The 25,701-nt window shown below is 45.3% G+C and overlaps 1 long non-coding RNA gene across 1 annotated transcript; it reads right to left on the bottom strand.

The window, feature by feature from the left end:
* Window positions 1-11,575: 11,575 nt before the first annotated feature.
* Window positions 11,576-17,923, bottom strand: LOC126517821 (uncharacterized). The gene is made up of 3 exons (XR_007596292.3): window positions 17,183-17,923; window positions 16,051-16,131; window positions 11,576-13,729 (listed from the first exon to the last, which is right to left on the bottom strand). It is a non-coding gene; the product is annotated as an uncharacterized lncRNA (long non-coding RNA).
* Window positions 17,924-25,701: the final 7,778 nt, after the last annotated feature.

The following is a 25,701-nucleotide window of genomic DNA, read 5'->3' on the forward strand; positions in this document are numbered from 1 at the left end:
ACCACTGCAGTTTAGCGCAACTTAGATTTGGCAGCAATCACGACATCCGGCACCCTGGGTATAACTACGAAATTTAGCGTGACGTTGCCCATTCCCTTTCATTAACGCAGGCAGTTTTCAAAACCAAGGACATTTAGTAAAAACACAACGCCACTGTTCGTGCGCATCGCCTCTTTACGCCTGCTTACCTGCGCCGCGGGTCGGCCCGGCACTGCACTATCTTTGGGATCGGCCCACGTATTGGGAGTGCTTAACGCCTGCTTCAACTCTGACGCGGGTCGGGCCGGTATTGCACTATCTTCGGGATCAGCCCACGTATGGAGTGTGCTTATCGGGATCGACCCACGTATGGAGAGTGCCTAGCGCCAGCTTCACCTTCGTAATAGGCCGGCCCCACATTGCACTATTTTCGGGATCGGCCTACGTACGGGTAGTGCTTAGCCTGCTTCACCTCCGACGTGAGGTGGGCCGGCCTTGCAGTATCTTCGGGATCGGCCCACGTATGGGGAGTGCTTAACCCCAGCTTCACCTCCGCCTTCTCTCTCGTTGCCCTATGACACCGATGCGCTTCGAGAGCTTGTACGTAGTGTCTTGCGTGAGGAGCTCAATCGACTATACGGAGAGCGATTTCAACCGACCATAACATCCCTGACAGATATCGTCCGCGAAGAAGTCCGCCAGGCGGCACAGCCATTCGCGCAAACTAGACCAGAAGCCACCCCCGTACTGACTTATGCGCAAGTAGTCAGGCTACCTGCGCAACCCGGGAACCGCCGTATCCCGCCTTCTTCTGAAGAACCGCTGTGCCACCTCCAGGGCCAAGCTTCACGTACAAATATGTACGGGTCCACGAGCCCCCGAATCAATACGCGAAAGTCAGACTTGTGGCGCACACCTGACTATCAGCCACTCTGTTTCCACTGTGGCAAAGCGGGCCATTTGTACCGTGCCTGCTACTACCGAAGAATAGCACTCCAGAGCTGTCACCTTGGCGCTCGTCGCCCACGTGAGGGAGAGCGCCCGAGAGAAAGCCAGCACTATCTGGCCGAGTCGACCTTCGTCGCCGTACACACAATTCCCACCGGTTGAACAGTCCCTGCCAACGACCCGATCTCCGTCTCCACAGAGACGCCAGTCACGATCACCACTTCCTCGACGATCGGCGTCACCTAGCAGCTACACTGCATTCTCTGCTTCCGCGGGAAACCGGCCCACGAGCCCAAGTGGGGGAAACTGAGAACAGCGACCTCCGGGGGTGGGGCTGCTGTCCAACGCACATCGAAAGATCCTCCGCTGCGACACCCCGACGACGGCGTCGACGACGACGACGATAACGACGAGGACAACGACAACTGCGTACCTTCGACACCTTCCTTCGAAAACGGTGAACCTGCTTCAGCCGACATACTCATTTCTGTAGACCACCACCCGGTAACAGGTCTTGTCGATACTGGTGCCGATTATTCTGTCATGAGCGGACAACTGGTTACTGCACTTCGCAAGGTAACGACACCGTGGCCAGGACCTAAGCTCCGTACAGCCGGCGGTCATGTTCTCACGCCGATCGGTAATTGCACTGCGAGGGTACAAATTTGTGAGGTAACATTTGTCGGTTCATTTATTACACTGGCAGAGTGCCCTAGGCAGGTCATACTCGGCATGGGCTTTCTTCGGGAGTACCGCGCAATCATAAACTTTCGCGAGTTGCTTGTCACTTTTTCCAGCAAACGCGCAACTCATTCAGACGACTGCGATCCACAGTCCACGGTGTTACGCGTTTCGGCTTACTGTGCCACTTTACCACCCCGGAGTACTGCGTTGATCTCCGTAGAAACAGACGATGATCCTCCCCATCTCGGTATCGCTGAAGGCAATCTGTCAGTCTTGTTGGCTGGACAGGTTTGCGTAGCACGCGGCATCTTACAGCTGCCGTGACGGAGTGCTCAAATTTTAGTGGCCAATTTCAGTCGTCAATATCAGCACTTCGCGCCACGAACTGTTATCGCCTATTTGGAGCCAGTCAGTGACTTTCCCGCTTGTTTAACTGTAGGACACAATGATGGAGATCCTAACTGTGAGGTACCAGCTAACAGCAATATTGATGTGAATTCTAGATTATCAGGTTAAAAAAAAAATTAAATTATGGGGTTTTACGTGCCAAAACCACTTTCTGATTATGAGGCACGCCGTAGTGGAGGACTCCGGAAATTTCGACCACCTGGGGTTCTTTAACATGCACCTAAATCTAAGTACACGGGTGATTTCGCATTTCGCCCCCATCGAAAATGCGGCCGCCGTGGCCGGGATTCGATCCCGCGACCTTGTGCTCAGCAGCCTAACACCATAGCCACTGAGCAACCACGGCGGGTACATTATCAGGTGAACAACAGGCTAGCATTCGAAGCCTTTTACAGTCTTTTGCGGACTGTTTCTCTTCAACATCGAAGGTCAATCAAACGCCTATTGCGAAACACAGAATTATTACAAATCCCAATGAAAGACCCGTGCGCCAACGTGCCTACCCTGTTTTTCGTAAAGAGCAAGACGCCATCCGAAATCAAGTCCAACAAATGCTTACCGACGATATCATACAGCCTTCCACCAGTCCATGGGCGTCGCCTGTGGTTCTGGTGAAAACGAAAGACGGCACACTGCATTTTTGCGTTGACTACCGCAAGTTTAACAACGTTACGAAGGACGTTAATCCCCTTCCCCGCATTGAAGACTCTTTGGACCGCTTTCGACATTCTCGATGGTTCTCATCGATGGACCTTGGCAGCGGCTAGTGGCAAATAGAGGTTGATGAGCGTGACCGTGAGAAAACATCATTTAATATGTCTGACGGACTCTACGAATTCAAGGTCCTTCATTTCGGATTGTGCTCTGCGCCTGCTACATTTCAGCGCATGATGGACACAATTCTATCAGGTCTCAAGTGGCAGTCATGCCTTGTCTATTTAGATGATATCATTGTGTTTTCAGAAACTTTTGAGCAGCGCCTCCAGCGCTTGCAAGCAGTTCTTGACGCAATTCGCACTGCTGGTTTGTCTTTAAAGCCTTAAAAATGCCATTTCGGGTATGACGAACTCAAATGTTTAGGCCATGTCGTCAGCTACGAGGGCATTCGACCAGACCCCGACAAAACCATTGCTGTTGCTTCGTTTCCAACACCTTCAAACAAACATGAACTCCGCCGTTTTCGAGGGCTTTGCGCATATTATCGACGCTTCGTGGCAAACGTTTCACGGATAGCCGAACCCTTGCAACGGCTGACTAAGGATAATGTTCCGTTTGTCTGGGAGCAGGACCAACAAGAGGCCTTCTGTGAACTCCAGAAACGTCTGCACACACCTCCTGTTCTAGGACACTTTGACGAAGACAGTGACACCGAGTTGCACACGGATGCCAGCAACGTTGGCCTTGGTGCCGTCCTCGTACAGTGGCAAGACGGAGCCGAACGAGTCATTGCGTACGCAAGCCGCACTTTGTCTCTAGCTGAAAGAAACTATTCCACTACGGAGAAGGAATGCTTGGCCGTTCTGTGGGCAGTTGCCAAGTTCCGACCATATTTGTACGACCGATCGTTTCGAGTTGGGACAGATCACCATTCATTGTGCTGGCTCGCCAATCTGAAGGATCCATCTGGCCGTCTTGCACGCTGGAGTCTTCGCTTGCAAGAATACGATATGACTATATTGGTAAAGTCCGGGCGCAAACACACCGACGCCAACTGCCTGTCACGTGCCCCACTTCAACCGTCGCCATGCGACTTTGATGAAGAGGATGCATTTCTGTCAATTATCTCAGTATCAGACATCAGCAAGCAACAGCGCTATGATTCAAAGCTCCGGCCTCTCATCGACTACCTTGAGAACCGTCTACCAGAGCCGCCTCGTATGTTCATCCGCAAGTTATCCTCGTTTTTTCTCCGCGATGGCGTTCTCTACAAATTGGGTTTGCACTCGACCGCAACCGCCTGCCTCCTTGTAGTGCCTTCTTCACTACCTGACGACATCCTCCGGGCCTCTCACGACGAGCCATCTTCGGGCCACTTGGGATTCAACGGACGTTTTCACGCATACGCCAAAAGTTCTTCTGGCCTAACCTTCACCGTGCCGTAAAGCAATACGTGAAGACATGCCGCGACTGCCAAAAAGGCGCAAAACACCACCCGTGCGTCCCGCTGGACTTCTCCATCCCGTGGATCCTCCGCGGATCCCTTTTCAGCAGGTTGGCATAGATTTGCTTGGACCATTCCCCACATAGAGGGCTGGTAACCGTTGGATTGCTGTTGCCACATGTTACATTGAAACCCGAGCTCTCCCACGAGGCACTGCTAATGTTATTGCGGCCTTCTTTGTGCATGGTATCGTACTCCGCCACGGTGCTCCAAGAGTAGTTATAACCGACCGGGGCACAGCATTTACAGCGCAGCTGACAGAAGATATCATGCTTCTCAGTGGTACCATTCACCGCAAAGCCGCTGCTTACCATCCCCAGACGAATGGGCTAACAGAAAGGCTAAACAAAACGATCGCTGATATGATTTCTATGTATGTTGACGTAGACCACAAAAACTGGGACGACGTTCTCCCATATGTTACGTTTGCGCATAATACTGCCGTTAAAGAAACTACCGGCTTCACACCTTTTCGCTTGGTCCACGGCCGGGAAGCTGTCACCACGTTGCACGCAATGCTCTTACCCACCTACTGTTCTAATGTTGTCACTGATGCTGCCGAATTCACTCAATGCGCCGAAGAGGCGCGCCAGCTCGCACGAATGCGTATCCGCTACCAACAACACAACGACGCCGACCGATACAATCTTCGTCACCACAACGTCACATATAAACCCGGTGACAAAGTATGAGTGTGGACACCGATCCGCCAGCGTGGACGGTCGGAGAAACTATTGCGCCGCTACTTTGGACCTTAAAGGGTCGTTCAACGACTCGGCGACGTCACATACAAAGTGATTTCTGAAGGAGAAGGCACCGCTCACCGCCCCGATGCCCATGCCTGTCCGATGTCGTTCACGTCTCTAGATTGAAGTTATACCACTCCCGCTGAAGGCAAAGTTCCACACCTCTCTCACCATCTACGTCTCTCTTAACAGCATCCCCGTGGCAATCTACAGTGCATCAATGTTCCGCATCGAGACAATGCTTCTAGGCAGGGGGGTCATGCCACGCCCTCGGCACAGCTGACAGCCACTCGGTGCGATTCGGTGCCACATGCTAGGCTTGTTGGGTGGCTCCCACAAGACAAAAATGACGAAGGTGCCAGGACAGCGATATATAAACAGATATATAGCGTCGACCGAAATCTTTTGTGGTTTTGTCTGTGACAATATGTATTCCAAGCTCCAAACTTACTGTTCATCAATTGAATCATGATTATTGTGTTTTGCTGTTCGTTCTTTATTTGGCAAATATTCTGAAGCAGCGGCTTGTCACATTTCTCACGCAGTAAGTTTCCTTGGTGCGGTCGCTTTCAGATTATTTCTGCCTAATCACTCGCTGGTGTTCTCGGCTCCGATAGATTTGTTCTTGCCACGCAAGGCTTCAAAGGTAGCCGTTTTGTACATTGTAATGCATTGTTGCAAAGATGTATTATGGATAGTAATTCGCTTGCTCTTGTGGCCCGTCACGAACTGCTCAATTTTGACCATTTCTGCGCTATCGGTGTAGTCCGCCATTTATCGAACGCATATGATCCGCATATATTAAAGTTTAGCGCCCATTGGGCACGTTAGTGATATAGTGGGCGTAAGCTTCCGTACCATTTGGGGCAGATGTATGTAGATTGTGCGCGAAACGTACAAGACAGAAAGCGGCGCTACTCCCTTTGTCAGTGTTTGACGAGCGGCACTCACTCTTGTCGACGTTCCTGGGCTGAAGCACTTTCTTTGAAGGTTAGCAGTACAACGCTTGTGGATGAGTACATTTCTGTATCCTCGAAGAGAGCCGTTCATCTTCAAGTGTCGGTAACACCTATGGGCAGTTGTAGTAACGGTACGAGAACTTGGCTACACAGATTCATTCCGTTCCTTAAAGTGGAAGTCACTATTTTTGCAGCCGGCTACTGCACACGTCTTCAATCCACATGATTAAATCCGGCATGACTGGAGCACGGTGCGTTAGCGAAAACTCCGTTGGATTTCCTACAGCTGATCGCACAGAAGCAACGTGGAAGCGCTAATGGTTTCTTAATCATGCGCTGTCACCGAGGTGACGTGCGACGTGCCGCTAAAAGCGCCCTCTCGTTTCTCTAGAAAAAACTGCCCTACGTGAAGGGTCAATACAGCACGGGGCAATATACAGACACGTTCAAATCGATGCTTTGAACCTGTCCTTTGGCATGTTTCTGTTTACGGGATAATGGCAGACCGAAAAAAGACAGATGGACGTGGCGATCTGGAAGGTAATTAACAGCATTGCTTTTTAAATGAATGGGGAAACATGCGACCAAGCTCATTACATTTACATTTCTCTTGCACCTGGCCTCGGCCCTTAGAACCCACGATCGGTTTTAACAAATTAGTGAACGCTATAAAATTGTATTTTCCGATTGTTTATTTTTTGTGTGCCGTGTTATTGAGTTCACAAAAATATCCAGCCGCGTTTCGCATCTCTCAACTGTTCTTTCTTGAGTATCACTAAAATGCATGAGCTCGGGCAGAGTTACTGCCTCTTCATGCACCTCTAGACAGATATTGCAGCATGCTAATAAAATATGCTGCACGGTTCCAGCGCTACTCCATCCACAACACATGTTTAGACATCAGTGGCAAATTTACGTTAATACTGTGACAACCTGATCCGGCTTCGTCCAGTAGATGACTACCATTCAGATTATTGTAAAGCTTAGCAGTATTCTTTGCTGATTGATATACTTCCATTCAAAGACGGCACAAAGTTAGGTGTTAGGTGAGGTAATGAAATTAGGAAATTTGCGGAGGCAATTCTGATTCAGCTAGCGCATGGTCCTGGGAGTGGCTTTTGTCATGCCGAAGGCATAAGAGGTGATGGCGGCGGTGGCAGCGGCGCCGGCTGCTGCTGCTGCTGCTGCTGCTGCTGCTGCTGCAGATGATGATGATGATAATGTTTTTCCATCGTTAGCGTTTTCTTCATCGTTACATTACGATTAACCACCTTTTTTTTTCCGCTTGCCATGCGTATTTTTTAGTGCTCGGTGTACAGTTCTGTTTCCTCAGCCGCACTGTGGCGCCATCTTGCAAGAATAACAAGTATAAAAGACAACTCTAATTAGAACGGTAACTGCACGCAGAGATTACCTTGTACCCAATACCCTTATATTTCAATAGTTGTTAGAAAAATGGAAACGCAAACGTTTCGAAGAAGTCGCGGCTGCATAACGTGTTATAACCTACCGTTACCAGCGCCTCTGTTGTCGCAAAAATATTCGATGTTTTGCTATTCGGGGAACTGCTGTGCCTGCTGAGAAATGCAAATTTGTAGATGCTGGAACGTACCTTATGTGACACACGCATAATACGCCTATTTCATCCATTTATGCTGAACATTTTTTACAGCTGAATACGATGAGACTGATGGTAAGTACTTTCTGCGTCTCTTGTAAACTCAGAATGCTGAACCAGCTGTAGTGTATCGAGCACACAAAAATTTTGAATAGGACGTGTTACATTTTGAGCGCCTGTATAATTGCATAGGAAAAAGAAAGATTGCACTCCTCGCATCCACTGCGCCAAATTTAATTGGTTTCAATAGAACAGAACAAAACATTTAAACTATATGAAATGTTTCAAGTAGACTACTTCGTCCGACCATCCGTCTGCCTTAAGAAACGTTGTTGAATATCACTACATTTAGGACAAGCTAAACGCATCAGTAAGGGAGACTCTAACTGAGCAAAAGTAAATGGTACAACTCAGTAGGTGGGAGCCATAAGTCATGTAAGGCCTTAACAATTTTGTTTTCTACACAGATATGAAGAAAGCCAGTAACCTGTTAGAAGGATATCAGGAAAATAATGTTAACGATTGCATCGCTAAGCGTAAATATGGGCTGGAAGAAACGGAGTGGAAAGGACAGGCGCTCACATCAAAGCTTGCGCTTGCACTCCACCATGCTGAAACGCATCCATTTCAAACAAGTTCAATTACAGACTGGCGAGAGAAATTATTGCGGCCGGCCAGATATGCGCACAATTTGCCACTTGTGTCAGTGTCCCGTGTTAAGAATCACTCTAAAAACTAAGGGAGTGCCGGGCACTCTCTTTGAGGGAGTAGCTGCTTGTCCCATATTTCACTCTCTTTTCGAGAGTAGATCGACCCTCTTTGAGAGAGAGTAGGTCAACTCCTCCTGACAGAGTTTTGTTACTCCACCGCAAGGGATTGCTAGTACTCTTCCGCAGAGTGATAATACTCTTCCCACAGGGAGTGCTAGTACTCTTCCGCAGAGTGCTAATACTCTCCCCGCAGGGTTAATAGTACACCGCCAGACCGAGTACTTCTACTCCCCCAAACAGAGTGCTTGTACTCCTTCAGAACAGAGTGCTAGTACTCTTCCCAATACCCTCTTAGCCAAGTCCTGGTCACGCATGCAGGCAGGAAATCAGATCAAATTAGGGCCGCTGATATACTGTTCCCTAGGGGGCTCCTCAGAGACACTGGCCCGATTCCAAGCGGCCTTCAGAATAGGCGTGAGCAAAGTTATGCAGGATTTTAAAGTCATTTTTTCCTGGCTATTTGCTGCCTACCGTGAGGCGCGACTGCTCTGAAGCGGCCTATGCGCATGCGTCACGAACGCCACTGAGGAGAAAAAAAATCGAATTAACACTTAATCTGCAAATATCTTCGCAAATTTCACAATCAGGAGTCACACAATCTAATTAGAATACAATTGTCAAGGGGATCACATACTTAGCAAGAATCACAATGCTCTATACATCATGCGGATTCGAACCCGCGTACACTCGCATTTGTACAATTCAAAACACACATCATAACCATTACACCACAACGCCGCCACGCCCAGACGTGTTCTTTTAGAGGTTATATATATATACCAAACGTATTTGATGAATCGGCTGTGGTGGGTGGGGTTTCTCTGCAGTGTGCTGTGCTGTTGTGTACTGGAATACGTGTGCGTTTGCATCATTTCCATTCCTTGCTACGACTAACGAAGGAAGACAACGTAGACGACAACGTGAGAACTATTCACGGCTTGTCGTCACCGCAGGAAAATAACAAATGTGCCGATCAGCTCATGATCGAGTGCTTCTCCAGTCCATGTTCTCCAAAATACGCGGATACAAAGTATTGCGCCAACCATCCACGTATGTGAATTTAATTCGCGCGTATACTGGTGAGCAACTGCGACGCCAGTACCAGGCATTTCGACGTGCCTCACGCTGCCGTGTAGGCGTTCTTTTCAAGTTCATTAGTTTAGAGTTTGGTTCAGTCCGCTGTGAGCTGTTGTCCTGCATTAGCAGCGGATCGTTAGCGTTTTGAAGCGCATGCATTCCAGCATTTGGAGACTGCTTATGCCGATAGCCGCGTCAAATGCATTGGCACGCATGTTTAAATTACTAATGTGTCCACTTGTTACACGTGCACTGCTCGTATCCTGTGGCAGTGCTCGTTCTAAAAGCTTCGAAGACCATCTACACTCATGCGTGTGTTCGATTTATATATGCACAGGATGGACTTGCCGGCTAGTTGGTTGAGCATTTTAGAAGAAACAGCGCAACACAAGGACGACGCAAAAACATGCCACACCACGAAGCGCTGGTGTGGTTGATGCTTTTTTTCGTCCTTGTGTTTGCGCTGTTTCTTCTTCCACGATACACGCACACCACAGGTACGCGAAAGTTTAGGAGCATAAGTGGTTAACTCTGTTTTCCCCATTTTCTCTCAGTGTCAATGGCACAGTGCGTTGCCCGGAATTGTGCACGCTTACCCCCATATGCAGAAATGCATCACACCTTGAAGCCCATGCTTGACTTGATCTAAACGACGCAAGTCGTGAACGCACCAAAAGAAAGGCAGTGAGCGTCTTGGGGGACGTTCGCACCAGGCGTCGTTTATATCAAGTCAAGCATGAGCTTTGTATTAAGATACATTTCTGAATACGGGGGCTAGACATCTGCTTCTTCCAGAAAATGTCGAAGAAACGCCCGCCAAAACCAGGCACATTCGTAAACTTAACTAGGCAATACGAAGCTCCATAGAAAAAAAGAAGAGTGGTATTAAAAGCTTTCAGTATTTTTCTTTACTCCAAAATAGTTGCGCTCTCGTGGCTTCACTGTACAGAGATAGTGCAGCGTTAGCTAGAAAGCATGAATTTCCTAACTCCACGCCAAAATAAGCTTGTAAAATTATTTAGGTGCTAGAATCCAGGGTTTGTAGCGATCCTTGAAAATCCTTTATTTCTAAAATGCCATTTTCAAGGCATTGAAAACCCTGGAATTTTTAGAAGTACTGGAAAGTCCGTAAACTTGTACACTTGGCTAGACTTAGCAGACATTGCCAAGCGCTTTTTTTCCCTTCTGTGACACTCTTTCGCATGTCACAGAAAATTGTCTCTGGAGGTAATAGAAGGAAAGCGACATCCTTAAAGTTGAAATTACAAAGGAGCTGCAGATACCAGTTTTATGCACATGGAACCGGCGACAAATGTGCTTGGAGGAGCAGAAGCAGGAAGCTCAACAGTTGAGGCATTCGAAGAGAAGCCATGAAGAGTAAATTGAGAGCGACAGATACAATAAAAAGAAATTAGAAATGACTATTGCTTATTTGAGGGTGAAAAAAGCTGAGGCAACAGATGACATCACATACACTGTCAAACCAAAGAGTATTCAAAAACTGCAAATGTTGCAGGTCCAAGTAGTTAATTGTGCTATTGCAGAAAAACTGAGCACTTTCTTGAAATGCTTCCTTGTGTGCATTTAGTGGTGGGCGGTGAAAGGCAAATTAGCAGTCTTTCAAATGTTTTAAATCACTGAAATGCGATTTGTTTTGTTTTCTTTTGTTTGCATTAAAGTTAACGGTGTTCTTGAACAAGTTATTGCCTGTCCAAACTACTACACACATTGCACGAGGTCCTTGAAGTTACTGTGTCGGGGCCTCGAAAGTCCTTGAAAACCATTGAATTTTTTTCTTCAATATTGCTACGAACCCAGTAGAACAACTGTCATGGAGTAAAAACCTTGGCTGAACAGGGGCTTATACGCAGAGCACAGGAAGACTAGAAATGCAGTAGTAGGCATGGAGGCCCCTGAAAAAATGTGCCACATCCGCTCGTCTGCCTTACGTTTCTGCACCGACTGTCGCATTTTTAATAGAAGTGCACTTTCTGTTCTACACCAATAAACGCAACATTACGAACTCCAGTGTGGGGCAGTCCTTCAGCCAGTGCAGAACTTTTTCTGTACATCCGAGTCAGCTCTGTCATTTTTCCAGCATTGTAGTACAAGATTTGTTAAACTGGTTTAGCAGAATATGAGCAGTATACCCTTAAATTAGCTGTTTATTTGTATGCACAAGTTCAGGTCCTCAGTTTGGTTGCATGACAAATTGCCATGCAAGATACAAGAAACAATTTTATTACAGTTTAATAAAATCCAAACAGTAACAATCACAACAATATAATGACATACATTTCTTTTGGTATGTATACAGCCCATGCCTTGGCAGTGTATAAATTCAACTATACACCGCAAGTACTGTGTCCTGACCACTATTATTCACATGTGTAAAACCATCACAGCAATTCAACAAATATCACAGTAATTAGTGACATACACTTTGTAACTGCTTTACATGAGCATAATGTATACAAATGGTTTCTGTGTACCTACACATGACTAGTGCCACCCGAGTACTATTACTCACAGGTGTAAAACCAACAAAGCAGTTCTTTAAAAAATATCACAGTGCTTAGTGACGTACATGCTGTAACTCCCTTGTAGAAACTTAATACAAACACGTGAGGACACAGAAAGCTAGCAGTGGGCACACATGGGAATACCACTGCCTCAATACTAGTTCACAAGTGTAAAACCAACCAAGCAGTTCTTTAAAGAATATCACAATGCTTAGTGACATACATTTTCTAACTAGCTTATATAAGCTTTGTACAAGCATGAGAACATACACAAAGCTAGCAGTGCACCCGCATAGAAGTGCGGCCATCTGAACACGATTATTTGCAAGTGTAAGCTCAACAGAACAGTTCGTTATAGTGACGCACATTTTGTAACTGCCTTATACAAGCTTAGTGCAAGCACAAGAATGCAGAAAAATATAAATTAAAAACTTGCTCTATGCATACACAAACAGACCAACACAAATGGTAAACACCGCTTTGAAGACAAATGTGACTGTGGCAAAGCGCAGTGCTGTGCCGGTTGAAATTGCCACCCACAAAAGTATTGAGCAATGCTTAAACCACAGGCAATAAAGTGCTGAAAGACTGCGTCTCTAACGTAACTATTTTAATTCAAATTTCTTGAATATAGGGCTCGCTTGCAGATAAGGCATCTGATCCAACTGACCTGATTTTACACCTGCTACATGCATACAATGCACTCAGATATAACTGGTGATAATAATTATAAAAGGCATTTAAAAACTTGATAGCATGATGAAGATGCATGACTAGAAAAGTTCTGTCCCCCTCGTACTTGTTAAAAAGGTGTAAGTACGACACATGTTCTTTTTTTCCTCAATTTTTGCATTAATGGACAGCCGGGAACCTCGAACCGACACAAAAAAAAAAGATACTGCTATGTTAATAGTGTTATGAATAATTTTTTGTGAAAGCTTTTTTACAGACAAGTTGCAGTCTCGTTTCTGGAGGTTGAGCTGTATCTTGCAAAATAACTTGAAAAGTGGTCACATGGGAGCATGACACTATATCATAATGTTAGTTTCAGTTGACTCTCTTGCCCTACAAGTCGCTGCTCACTGTGGCCAGTGATGCAACAGCAGTGTCTCTGTGATTTTCATCACACTTCTGTCCTATGCCATTCTTACCAGAGTTGGCGGCACATAGATACCCAAATTTCGATAGGGTTGCTTTCTCAGGTCGTTGCTTTTGATTTGCTCAATATCAGTTGGCACTTCAGCTGCATCAAACTTCTTTTTTACCTCTTCAACAACATCAACAACAATCTTATGACACCTATGTTGTCCTTCTAGTTGCCTACAAAGACCAGTCAATCTAGCAACAACACTGACAGTCTCTACTATCTTGTAATGGGGGAGAGGTGTGTCCCACCATGTGTTCCACATTGTTGTCACTATGTGGGCTGGCTGGGGAGGCAACAACTGTAATATGTTTGCATTTGCATATATTAAAGTGATGCTTGTACTGTGTTATAACACCTAACTTAGTCTTGCACTTGCTGCACAATAACACTGGCTCACAGTCGTGGTGAAAAGCTTTTGTATGTTGAGCAAATGAGTTGTATGCACTACAAGAAAAGTCAGTGATAGCACACATGTTGCTCTACCAGGCCTGGTGCGGTTCCTTCCGACACTGCTGCTGATGCTGACACACTGCTGCTTGCCTCGTACACTGTTGCAGCTGCAGTAGACATGGCCGTCTCTGTATCTATTGCTGCCGTGTCACCTGTCATGGTAACTTCAGGTGGTATCGGTCTCACTTCTGCAACAGAGATGTCGTTTGCCCCTTGAGGGCTCTCGTCATCAGGGCCAATAATTTCGTAGGCATTGTCTCCTGCATCGAAGAAACAATAAGAACAGCCTGAATTAACAAACATAGCTCTAAAAAGTACGGACATCAAAACTTAACAACAAGCGTTGCACATCACTGACCAGGCTTAATGAATAATACTTGCAGGAGGAGTTACACAAGTGTGTGTGTACATTACAGTTAAGCCTCATTACAAGAGATACTCAAGAGGCATGGGAAACATGTCTCTCGAAACCAAAAATTTTAAAACACCGAGGAGCCAGACTAGATCACTTTATTATGCATCATCACTAAAGTATGTTTTGATATACCTGAAGGAATAAATGCTCAGAGTGGCTTAAAGGGCCCCTGAACCACTTCTCAACATTTTTTGAACAGTTCAAGAAAACACGTGTATCGAAATCAGTATGCCGTCACGATCGACGAAGCCAAATGCCAGAGTGCATAGCACTGCCGGAACACCACAATATGAAGAAAATGACCCCGTGCGCCTCTCTGGACCTATCCTGCACCCCCCAGTTTGTCCTGACGTCACCAGGCTGTCTCTGATGATGTCACCAGTTTCCGGTGCGGTCGATTGGTCGAACGAAAGTGTACGACTGCCGGCAAGGCCTGCAAGCAAATACACACACTCCTTCCTCATCGTGTTGCGCGCGATGCCATTGTGGGCAGCCAATGGGGGCAAAGAACAGAAACGCCAACAGAAGGGTCTCCCTATGAGGCTCTTCAACACGAGTCACCATACAGTTCCGTTGTATTAGCTCCACCCCTCGCAGGACGACGGGCCAGCGCGGCAGCAACAGAGCTCGTTGGTGTTGGCCTGTCCCGTAACATTTGGAGGTGTACTAGGCAAGGAAAAGACGATACTGTCCATATGGCGTGTACCAGATGAAAGAGTAAAATGAGTGGGGACTACTTTTCGATAATCAAACACACGTAGCTCCACTATTACTGCACCGTTTCGAAAAATTCTCATGGCGACCTGTTCATTGCCTTATTGTGTAGAACTGCAACACCGCAACTAAATTTCAACCTCGGTGGTTTAGGGGCCCTTTAAAGAAGACATTCACAGCTTTTTAGTGACTGTAGATTGTGTTAGCTTCCTTCCCAACTTCTGGAATTTAAACACTTCACTTTGCAAGCCTTGTTGCTCGCAGTACCTTTGAGGTGCTCTTAGACACTCGTCAGCTTCAACTGCCGACACTTTCTGCCCTGCACTGTCCTCGTTGCCCTCCTTTTCTGGTTCATGCTAAAAGAGACATGCACGATTGACTTGTGTACGGATTGCGTGATCTTTACGCCCTTCGGAGCACACAAGGTGCACAAAGTGAATGTGTCTGGGTTGTGTCCCTTCGAAGTAGTGAATATTTAAAAAGTCATCCTTAGTAACAAAGGTGTCTCTTGTATACAGTATTGTTAACGTGGCAAACATCGGAAAACCAACCAAACCATTTTCAGATGTCTCTTACAACCAAGTGCATCTTGTAATGAGATTCTACTGTACTGAATATTTTTCAACTATGGATCATCTGCAGGTACATATAGTCAAAAAGACATGTTGTGTGGAATGGCGAATCGGGAAACAGTTCGTACTCTTACTTTTTGTCCCTAACATAAGCAGCTGATAACAATATGATAAAAAAGCAGGCAATGAGGCTAGAATGGAACATAATCCTTCAGCTCTAAACAGTTTTTTGGGCCCACATCATTCCCTCGTATGACATAAGGAAACAACTTGATTGCAGTAATGGCTGCATGTGATCTGAGTTGATTGAAACAAACTATACGTAAGGTTGTCCTGTATGTAATTTTATCAGAGTGCTTTTTAGATGTCATGCTGGTGATCCTGGCTGCGCGATGCTTCTCATGCTTTTTGGCACGTTTCCTTTTTTTCCACTCCACTTTTTTTTCAGATTTTCTCCCCTTTCTCTTCCCCCTTGTGTAAAATAGCACACTTGAAGTATCAGATCTGTTGAACTAACGTGTGTATCAAACCTGTTAACATGTGTGCTTCTCTGTGGTCTGTGTTGTATTTTTGCGCTGCACAATTCAATTCAAGATGAAAGATGGAACGTCCCTGCCTTTAGTTTAATTGTGTGTGTGTGTGTGTGTGTGTGTATATGTCTCTCTCATGTTTTGAAATATATGTACATTCAGGAGTGCCTGCATGCCCTTCTCTCCTGCTCCAGTGACGAAAAGGAGAGCCTGTTTATGTACCATAGTAAAAAATTCAAAGGTTTTCGCTGTGCCCATTACATCCCTTATCATATGGATCTGTCACAATACAGAGTAGCAGTGGTCCATAATACTAGCCCATCCCAACATAATTATAAATTAACACATACCGACATGCTGCGAAACAGCTGTTGCAAAGCCGCTGGTGAAGGCAATTTCCGCAGCACTGCAGTGGTACAGCAGAGTTCCACCTGTATAGTGACAAATCCATATGCGTGTTAGCAACTCGGTAGTTGCTGATGGTTTCATAAGCTTTACACTACACACTAATCTAGACAACTTTGTTGGAACAAATGCACATAATTAGGACACCACTTAAACACTAACACGATTAATTGCCCCCATTCTCTCACTCACTAAGGGATAATACTACTGAAACATCGGTGGAGAGCACAGATTAACACAGCCCATAAAGGACAAGCGTTCTTTGAGGAAAACAGCTATAACAGCGGTTAGTTTTCTTGATCATTTTATGTGGTAGCTTTGATTTAAATGTCATGCAGTACTATAAAATACGAAGTGCCGCATTTCTAGCAGCAGAAGGCGTCGTCAGGCTCATGGTACAACAGATTTTTGCACTGTTTGTCAGTGAGCCGACACATAGAAAGAAAACCGAATTCACACATACATATACAGTGTCAAGTGCACTTCTCCTTCTGAAAACGCAGCCACCAGTTCCAATGTTGCTGAAAGGAAAGGTTATATAAAGTGCGAGACTGCATGGAACTGCCACTTACGACTGTAAATGTATGGTCTGCTGATTGCAGAGGTAGTCACATGCTATTTCTAGTGTCTTTTAGAAGCATTACTAAGGAATAAATTAAAATCTATTCATAAGTCACGAATTTCATGCATCCACAGTTTAGCTAAATAACCTGTGAGAAAAAGACATGTTTACCTGGAATAGCAACCTTTTTTCCTGCTGCAAAACTTTCCTTCGAATTATTGAAATAACTTTACAGCGTCATAATGCGTTTCTCGCAACTACTTGCCGGCAGCGGCGAGTAAGTGTTTATATCCGACTCATTGGGCGACAATACTGCCAAACACAAATGCTTCACGAACACGAGAACACGTCCCTCGCAGAGAATAGCAACCATATATGCCTCTGTGAGACATGATCGCACCTTTGTGGTCAAAATGTACATTAGAACGACATCACCATCTCATTAAAAAAAAAAAGCCTCCGTACAAGGCAGCCGCCAACTGCATAATCTGAAATTGCAACTGATGTCCACTTACTGGTGGCCTGTGTTTGAGTCACTTTTGGCAGTTGACTGGGTGCTGAGAAATGCACGTCCTGGGTTGTCCCTGCAAAACATACAGGGTTATGTCAAGTGTTGAAAATATATATGTGCCGGCATTTCATTTGTCGCAAAACAAACGAGTAAACTAATAAACAACTGTAATGTAAACAGAGTACACATCATAAGATAGGCTGTCAACTGTTAATGCATTATGCAAAAAACCTAATGCATAGGAAAGACTATATGTATACACACGAAGCTGACACACAATTTAATTCGCTCTAGGTTTTTCCGTGCAGTATATTCAAATTATGTCTCGTGGTTAGAGCAAAATTAGTGTAAATTACGAACTAAATTATCTACCCTGGAAACTTTTCAATATGCACCTGTGCGCGCTTCGAACGAGTAGCGTTGTAAAATTTACGTACATGGCATTTAACATAGTTGCTGAACACGGATTTCCTTTGCCCTGTGTCGTGTACAGTGAGCTACATATATCTGCCCCCCCCCCCTTTTTTTTGTACTAGCCATACTGCGTGCCACTGCACCTATACGCACGTCAATAAACCTCACGACACAGAAATAAAAAAAAGCGCCAATCACCCATGCCTGCATGTTGTAGTGGGCCTAACCTAACCAAGCATGGGCTGTTGCTTTTTATAGTAAACACAGGCACCGTGCTCATTGCAAGTATGTATCATGTCGCTAAGCAAATATGCAATTTCATTGTACCACTTTTTTTATCACATGGATATATCTGTTGAGAGGCAAGACAAAAAGCAGTCACTTCTCAGAACTAGTCAGCTTTCTTAAAACACATTTTTAACTTTTCAATGACACTTGCTGCTATGTGTTTGTCTCCAGAGAGCATACTTGATTTGACTTTCCAATCAGAGACATTACATAAATATACCATGTTAAGATGACTGCCTGGAGCACGTGAGAATTTTCATCTTCGTGTAACATACTGTATCTTGATTTTGTTGACATTTGGTCAAATGGTACACCCAATATACCCACATACTAGTTTTCTTGTCCAAATAACATGCCAATGTACTTTGATTTTTTGGCATTGGCTCCTCTGCACTACGTGAAGTCGCGCTGCACTGGCTCTTTCACATCCTCGTGTCCTTGCAGCTGCCTTCTTGCGTTATATAAAGTGGGTGCCTGAAAAATATCGTATGCAAAAGTCAACACAAGGGCATGGTGCAAAACAACATCAAGACAGTCAAGGCCATGGCAATAAAAAAGTCTTAGCTCTTAGTCTTCCTAGTGAAATGCATGCAAAACATCCAAATGACTGCAACAGTCAACTGCTAAACTAACTTCAATTTTTAGATTTAAACAAAAAACAAATAACCAACAGTTCATCCTTGTTTGTCATGAATGTTAGAATACTCCTGCTACTGAATAGAATATTGGTCATTTTCAGACGTCATAGGTCTGTCATGAGTCTGGTGTATCGCAAACACCACTTGTGACACATCCTAAGCACGTGCCCAGTGTGCCCCCCGCGCCATCCCTGGTTGTGCCACTGCTGAAGCCATAATTTGAGGATTATAGCTGCAAACATGATGCTCAGTAGGGATGAAAATATTGTCCTTCAGTTCAATGGATATATGTATGTGCCTATAAAAAAGGGCAACAAGGCTTGTTATGGCAAGCTTACCCACATTTCAATACTAACAAGTTCACTGCGGCCTGCATCTAAGCTTACTAAAAGGCATGAACTTATTTTCATGCATGAGGTGCGCAGTGGAGTTCATTTTTGACAGACCCGACTACTGCTGCAGTTTGAAATCTAGCATTTTAGATTCTTGTAGGCATGTAAAAGTTGCAGTTAAACCGCAGTTATTACTTTATTACACCAACCTATTGTTCTGTGTACGACAGACTGGTAACACGGAATTAAAGGAACATTTTATTTTGATATTTTTTCTCTACTAAAAATATTCAAGCGATAAACACATCTTGATCTGCCATGCTATAGCAAAATGCACACATTACGCTTGTAACCCCCAGAGGAAGGCTGATTTAGCTGTTCATATGACATAACTCTGACACGCCAACTCATATTAGCAAATGCACAGGCATGTCCAAAACAATAAGCGTATGCAAAGCGCCCCTGCAATTGTAATTCCACACAGCAGCCGTTATATTCGATGCCGATGCGTGACTAGCTGCTCGACAATTCACCGAGTTCGTAGACATAAGCATCCTTTCAGTTTCGCACTGTGCACGAAAACCGCAACAGGAGACAAAACCAGACCTATAATCACACCATTTCAACATGAGCAAAAACAGTTCAGTCTTAGGGATAAACACTGTGAGAGCATTTAGTGCGCGAGGGCGACGAGCGACGGCTTCGAGCGACAAAACGGGCCGTCGCTTGAACAGATGGCTCGGTTCTGGAAATCTAGAAATCGTCGCTCGTCGCCCAGAAGTGCTATGAGCGACTAGCCAATAGCGCGAAGCCGGAACTGGATGTACATACATCGCTCAAATACTACCGATTGTCGCGCGGAACGAGCAAATCATTCAATTTTTATACGTGCAAGGATAAGAACGTACTGCAAGACCTCCCGAAATATTTTATGCTACTTTTTATAGTAAAATACATCAACGTAAATTACTAAAGCACGCGTCACGCGTGACTGCAGCCCTCATGCCGGCAACACCGGGGAGGCGTCGCTCAAAATCGTCGCTCGCACGGAGTACGACTTGTAGGCGACGAGCGAACGCGACAGCCATCTCCGTCGCGTCGCTTGTAGCTGCCGCGCGCAAGATCGCTTATATGGGGTTTATACTTTTTTCAGCATAAAACATGGATTCCTCATGCGTTTTCAGTAAGTTCAAGATAACGCGCCCAACTGACCTCTTGCAGCATGCAGCTGAATGCCTGCGGCAAAGTTTCTAACTAGCACTGGTGCTGCACGTAACTTCAGTGGTCGCAGATTCCCCCTGCGCGAGACACCGTCAAGCGCGCGGTTTATTGATAAAAAAAAAGCATGCTGCCAGCAAAATGACGCCTTCTATTATGTGATTCCTTAGTTCAACAGCGTTCCGTACACAGTAGACTGCCAAACTGAATAAATTCAAACACACAAAACGCACGCTAATCACGCTCCGCATAGGCTCGGAATCGCGGGCTGGTGAACTAACCATTTTAAGCGTCCTCTCGCCTGGCGTCTTATTGAACATACCATAGTTCTGGCAGCGTTTGCGATTTTTAAAGCTCTTACGGACAACGGCAAAGTGATAAAATCACATGCAGTTATCGCGACGACGGGCTTTTTCGATTGACATCGAGAGACACAGCGCGTATGCCTAGTCCTTTGTCAATCGCGTCGGCTAAGCGCAGCGACGACTTCCTGGCGATAGCATGACATATACGGACAATGTGCACCTAAGTTAGAATTCACTTACCGTGGAGGATTTGTTGTTATATCCAAGGCATGACGAACGACTGTCGTGTTTTCGATCTCCCTTGGCTGGCCTTTGCTGCTGCTGTGCTGCTCGGCGGAGGGATCACCTTTCTCCGGTGCTGTGTTGTTCCGCGATCTTGAGCGCGCGCGCGCGCGGTGGAGCAACTCCGAGTGAAAAAGTAGAGCGCTCGCTACGCGTTCCTTTGAACTGCGGCGGCCTGTTCTCTTAGAAGCAAAACGATGTGTTCTTTGCTCAGCGTGCATGAATGATACATTGCCATGTTCGGGGCCAGCCACCTACAGTTGAAGCAGAAGATTACGCTACGTTTTGTTTTCTATTGCCGCAAGAGTCCCTCTTTTCTATTGTCGCAAGAGTCTTTTCACTCTCTCTCTCTCTGAAGGGGAGAGTGAAAAGCACATTTCACTCTCTCCTTGGTGACAGAGTGAACAATGCATTTCACTCTCCTCGACATTTTGCGAGAGTAAAACGACGCTTTGAAGAGTGAACCGGCAGCTTCACTCCTGCGATACCCTTCCTAGTTTTTAGAGTGAATGGCGAGCTGCAAGGCGAAATTGCCACCCAATTACGACTGGGGGACAAGACGCGCATCCCCCACTCTCCGTCGCTGCAGCTAGCAGGCGTTCGAAGAAGCGGGCTTTGTGCTGGAAACCGCCTCCATCCACCAGCCCCATCGCCATTGTGACGGAACGAGTTCGGTGGGAGAACAATGGTGCCGGAGCTCTCGAGCGCGGACCTGATCTGCTACGCATGACCAAGCTGCCGCGGGAAAGCCGTTTTTGTTGCTTCCCATGCTCCGACCAGACACAAGACAACGAGCTACACACCATTGGCTCCGATACTTCCCGGAACGGCACCCCTCCGACGCCGGCATCGAGCATCGGAATGTGTGTGCCTTTGTGTACGTAAACTGTTCTGCGGGGCGGCGGCAAGTTGACGATGAGTAAACGAACATTCGCCGCCTTGTATCGCCGGCGGACCGAGTGTATAAAAACTGCTGTTGTGCGGATGCTCGATACACTTCTCTTGGGCAGTCATGTTAGACTGATACACTTCTCTCTTGCAGTCATGTTGGACTGACACTCTTTTTCTCAAGCAGTCATGTTAGACTGATTTAATTTCTGTATATAAACCCATATTCCTCGTCCTCGATGAGAAGCAGTTCTTCCCTTCATCAACGTCCTCGGCGTGGATAAGTTGGACGGCGGCATGGGCCAGCTACCTTCGAATTCATGCCGGACTCCATTCTTGGTAACGGATCTCGAGCGATGGGAGTGAGCCCCCAATGCTGACACCCGGCAGTTGCCTCGACAGATAAAGGAATTAGTTACCTCCTCGGGCGGTTGCATTTTGTACAATTTTCGAATGGGATTATGCGTGATATCTGTGTCCGCCTTTCGACTGCACACGTGCGCCCCTCCGCTCCCTGGAACACCTTTCATTGAACCTCATTTGTAAGTGAGCGTCTGTCCTGTACACTCCGTTTCGTCCCGCCCGTATTTACGCTCAACGGCACTACGGAGTGCACCAACGGTCCTAAAAGTATACGCTTCTGAATGTTGACGGTGGAACAACTTTACGCAGACTACTGACTCGCATGTCACATTCCCCAGTTTCTGATTTTCTAGCAGATTGAGTCTGCAGAACCACCACACCTGTTTTGTGACAGATCTGGATTTGTACCTTTTGTTTCCCATTTCTTTTAAACATATTTAAAGTATCTGTAAAATTTTGTAAAGCTTACACTGCCTAAAACGACAATGGCATTGTTTAATATCCTAATTGCAACCTATTTCATTCGGATCGTCTTAGCGGTTCTTCAATTAGAGATTAGCCGCGTTTCACATATGTTTAAGTAAGACAATACCGAGGAACAGAAAGCAGCCTCTATGAAATTTCTTCTGTCACCTTGCAGATACGGTGTCGGCGACGTACGGCAAAGTTTTACGAACGCCGCGAACAAGTAAGTTGTTTTTTATTTGTGAATTTTTTATTGTTACCGGCCTAAACCACAAACGGGAGCGCATTTTTTTTCCTCGGATGCAAAGGAGACTCCTTCGAGAGAACCGCAATTCCTTCTAAATGCATAAAGCAGGAGGACCGCAAAGTGTTTAGAATTATGACGTGTCAAGCTTATAGCCGTAATTCTGCTATTCAGAAATGTTTAAGAAAATTCATTCAGAAAAGTTGGCTCTTCATATGAAGACATACCCGCCCTGGTTGCTTAGTGGCCATAGTGTTAGGCTTGGTAAGCAGGAGGTCGCGGTATAGAATTCCAGCCACGGCGACCGCATTTCGACGGGGCTGAAATGCGAAAACACACGTGTACTTAGGTACCCAGTTGGTGGAAATCTGCGCAGTCCCCCACTACGGCACGCCTCATGAACAGACCGTGGTGTTGGCTCTCTAAACTGATAATTTAATTCCTTTAATACGAAGGCATGAATATATATTGCTTTCCTGCGGTGGCTTCAGGAGAGGCGTCATTTAGAGCATGGCCCTAAAATTAAGATTGATTTGTTAATATGGGGCTATGTTCAAGTTAATTTTTTACCGTACCGGTGTGAACAATTTTTAAATGACCTCTCGCTTTATTTAGTTGAAATTTAGTCTTTTGCATTAAAACTTCGAAAAGGTGGCAGGCAAGGCTCTCGCGTTCATATACGTCATTAAAACCACACGTAATATAACTAACGCTGATATAGAAAAAAGTATAGCGCTAAGAGACTGTTCAGCACAGTTGACTAAAAAGCTGCTTGGAACTCATAGCTTCAAATTACAAAGGGCACGAAGAAAATAGGCATATCTTAGATTGCAGTTAGGATGTTCCAAAGAATTAACCTCCACAGTGTAATCAAAACCAAGGGCATTTTATAAGTGTCTTCACGCTTGCTTTTTTTCATTCCAAGAAAAATAAAAGCTGCACGCTGAAAAGATACGCCTCAGTCCTTTATTTTTTTAAACGAAAGGCAAAAGTACGCGAAATGAAGCGCAAGGTTCATTTTTTCCGCTATGCATTCGTAGCTTTTGCTTTTTGGCAAGAAACTCAACACATCTTCATGACAGTGATGCGTCAAGCTCGTGGCTACGCATTTTAATAGCTATACCATATACCGTGTGCCTTGTTTTGGTGTTACCAGGATTTAAAAACATCTTGCATACCGCACAGATCTAGTTTTTAAGATTTATTATTCAAAGAGCCAGACGTTACATATATTGTAAATATAAAGCATACTTTACAAAGAAAGGAAGTTTTCGGAAACAAACTTTGAAATAAATACTATTTGCGCATATTACAATACCCGAATAAAGCCACTTATTTCCCAAGGCACATTATTTTGGAAGAAATTTTGAAACTAACATCAGTTTAAGATAAGGGCAGCTACACTTGCAGTAAAAGTTCTCTGTTGTTCCACTTACATTTATTTTTAATGGAAGGCTTGTTTTGGCACTGAAGCCTAAAAATATACTGGAGCACTAAGGCAGTTCCGCGCAAACATTCCGAATCTTTGTTTTGAAATTGGTGTCATCGTTAGAATTCGTTCTAAAGGCATATGCTTGTCGAAGACACCCCCTACTATACTTAAATTGCAATATGTTTTGTAAAGTAAGTAGAGTAAAAATTAATTAGAAAGCGCTTGGTAATTAGTAAAATCTTTATTTTTCTTTCTTGAGCAAAAAAATACCAGCCTCCAAGAGCAATTGCGCTAAAGAAATAGCACTGTGTTGCATGCCATGGGGACTTCTAAAGATTCTGCTAAAACAAAAAAGAAAAAGCAATAATTTTCTTTCGACGCGAACACAGCCTAAATGCCGCTTTTAAATTTGACAGAGTTGTGTTTTACGAAATTGAATGTTATCTAGTACACAACACCCTGAGTAGGCGCGGCGCGAAGAATAGGCTGAGAAATGTAGAAAGGGTTATTTTGGATGCAGTCTGTAATATTCACCTAAACAAAATCCTCCACAATGTTGCGGTTGTGTGCACGGGTAAATTCATGAATGTAGGGCTTCGGGCTGTCATGTTTCTTGGGGAGTCAGCACACCTAGTAGCATGGGTCGGCATACTCACTCCCGGAAACACATACTTACTGCCGCTCCACACGAAGACCACATTATTGAGGTAGAACGCTGGTGAATATTAGTGGGAGTGAGTGGATGTGAGCGTAAAGAAGGTGAGTGCCGTCGAGGTTTAGTCGACTTTGTACTTGAGTGAGGGGCGCTTCCCGTGAGTATGCACGCAACCCAGTGACACTAAGTTTCCATGTGTGCGAACTTGATTGGTTTTATTCCTGTCATTGGGCGTGACTATGTATGGTATTGTGTTACAGTTTTGTGACTGCCTCCAAATCTTTCAGAAGGAATGCCCTTGAGGTCCTAATAAGGTCATTTAGCCATGTTTTGGCAATAATGATGTTTAAGTTTGTGCTACTTGTAGCAAAGTATGACACCTCGCCTAACAGCCCCTCTGCCAAAAGCAACATGTCCACTATGTCTATAGCCATTTCCTATAAGTATTCTGTACTGCCTAAGGAAAGAACCTGTGCATAAGTAAACAATGAAGAACGATGCACTAAAAATAACGTTATAAGTGCATAACCTACCAAGTGAAAACTGTAAACAAGGAGAAAATTCATAAGACATTTCCTGATGACTTGATGTGATAAATATTTATTTCTGCTTTTATGGCTACGTCTTGGGTGAAGTCAATTTCTAGACACGCTGAGCATTCCCTTATCTCGGAAATCCCTTGGTGTCACAGGGCGCGTTAGAACAATCGCACAGGTCGTGCAGCCAGAGCTACCTCAACGTAAAACTAGGAGAAATTTAGAGCGGGTTCCACTGCACTTCGGGCTAAACCGGAGCACGCGGGTGCTACCACGGACCGCGCCTGTCAGCCTATATTACTGCACCAGCCAGGGCAATCGCAAGCAACACTGTTTGGCCCTCAATGTATCACTTTCAGGCTCTGCTCATCAATCCTACAGTTCGAAGGCCTACTAGTAAGAATAGCTCTTCAACATAGCAAGCACAAACTGAGTTCAAACAGCAGTTCTACTTCGCTTGGGA

Source organism: Dermacentor andersoni, chromosome 11, assembly GCF_023375885.2.
Source record: "Dermacentor andersoni chromosome 11, qqDerAnde1_hic_scaffold, whole genome shotgun sequence".
Lineage (NCBI taxonomy): Eukaryota > Metazoa > Arthropoda > Arachnida > Ixodida > Ixodidae > Dermacentor > Dermacentor andersoni.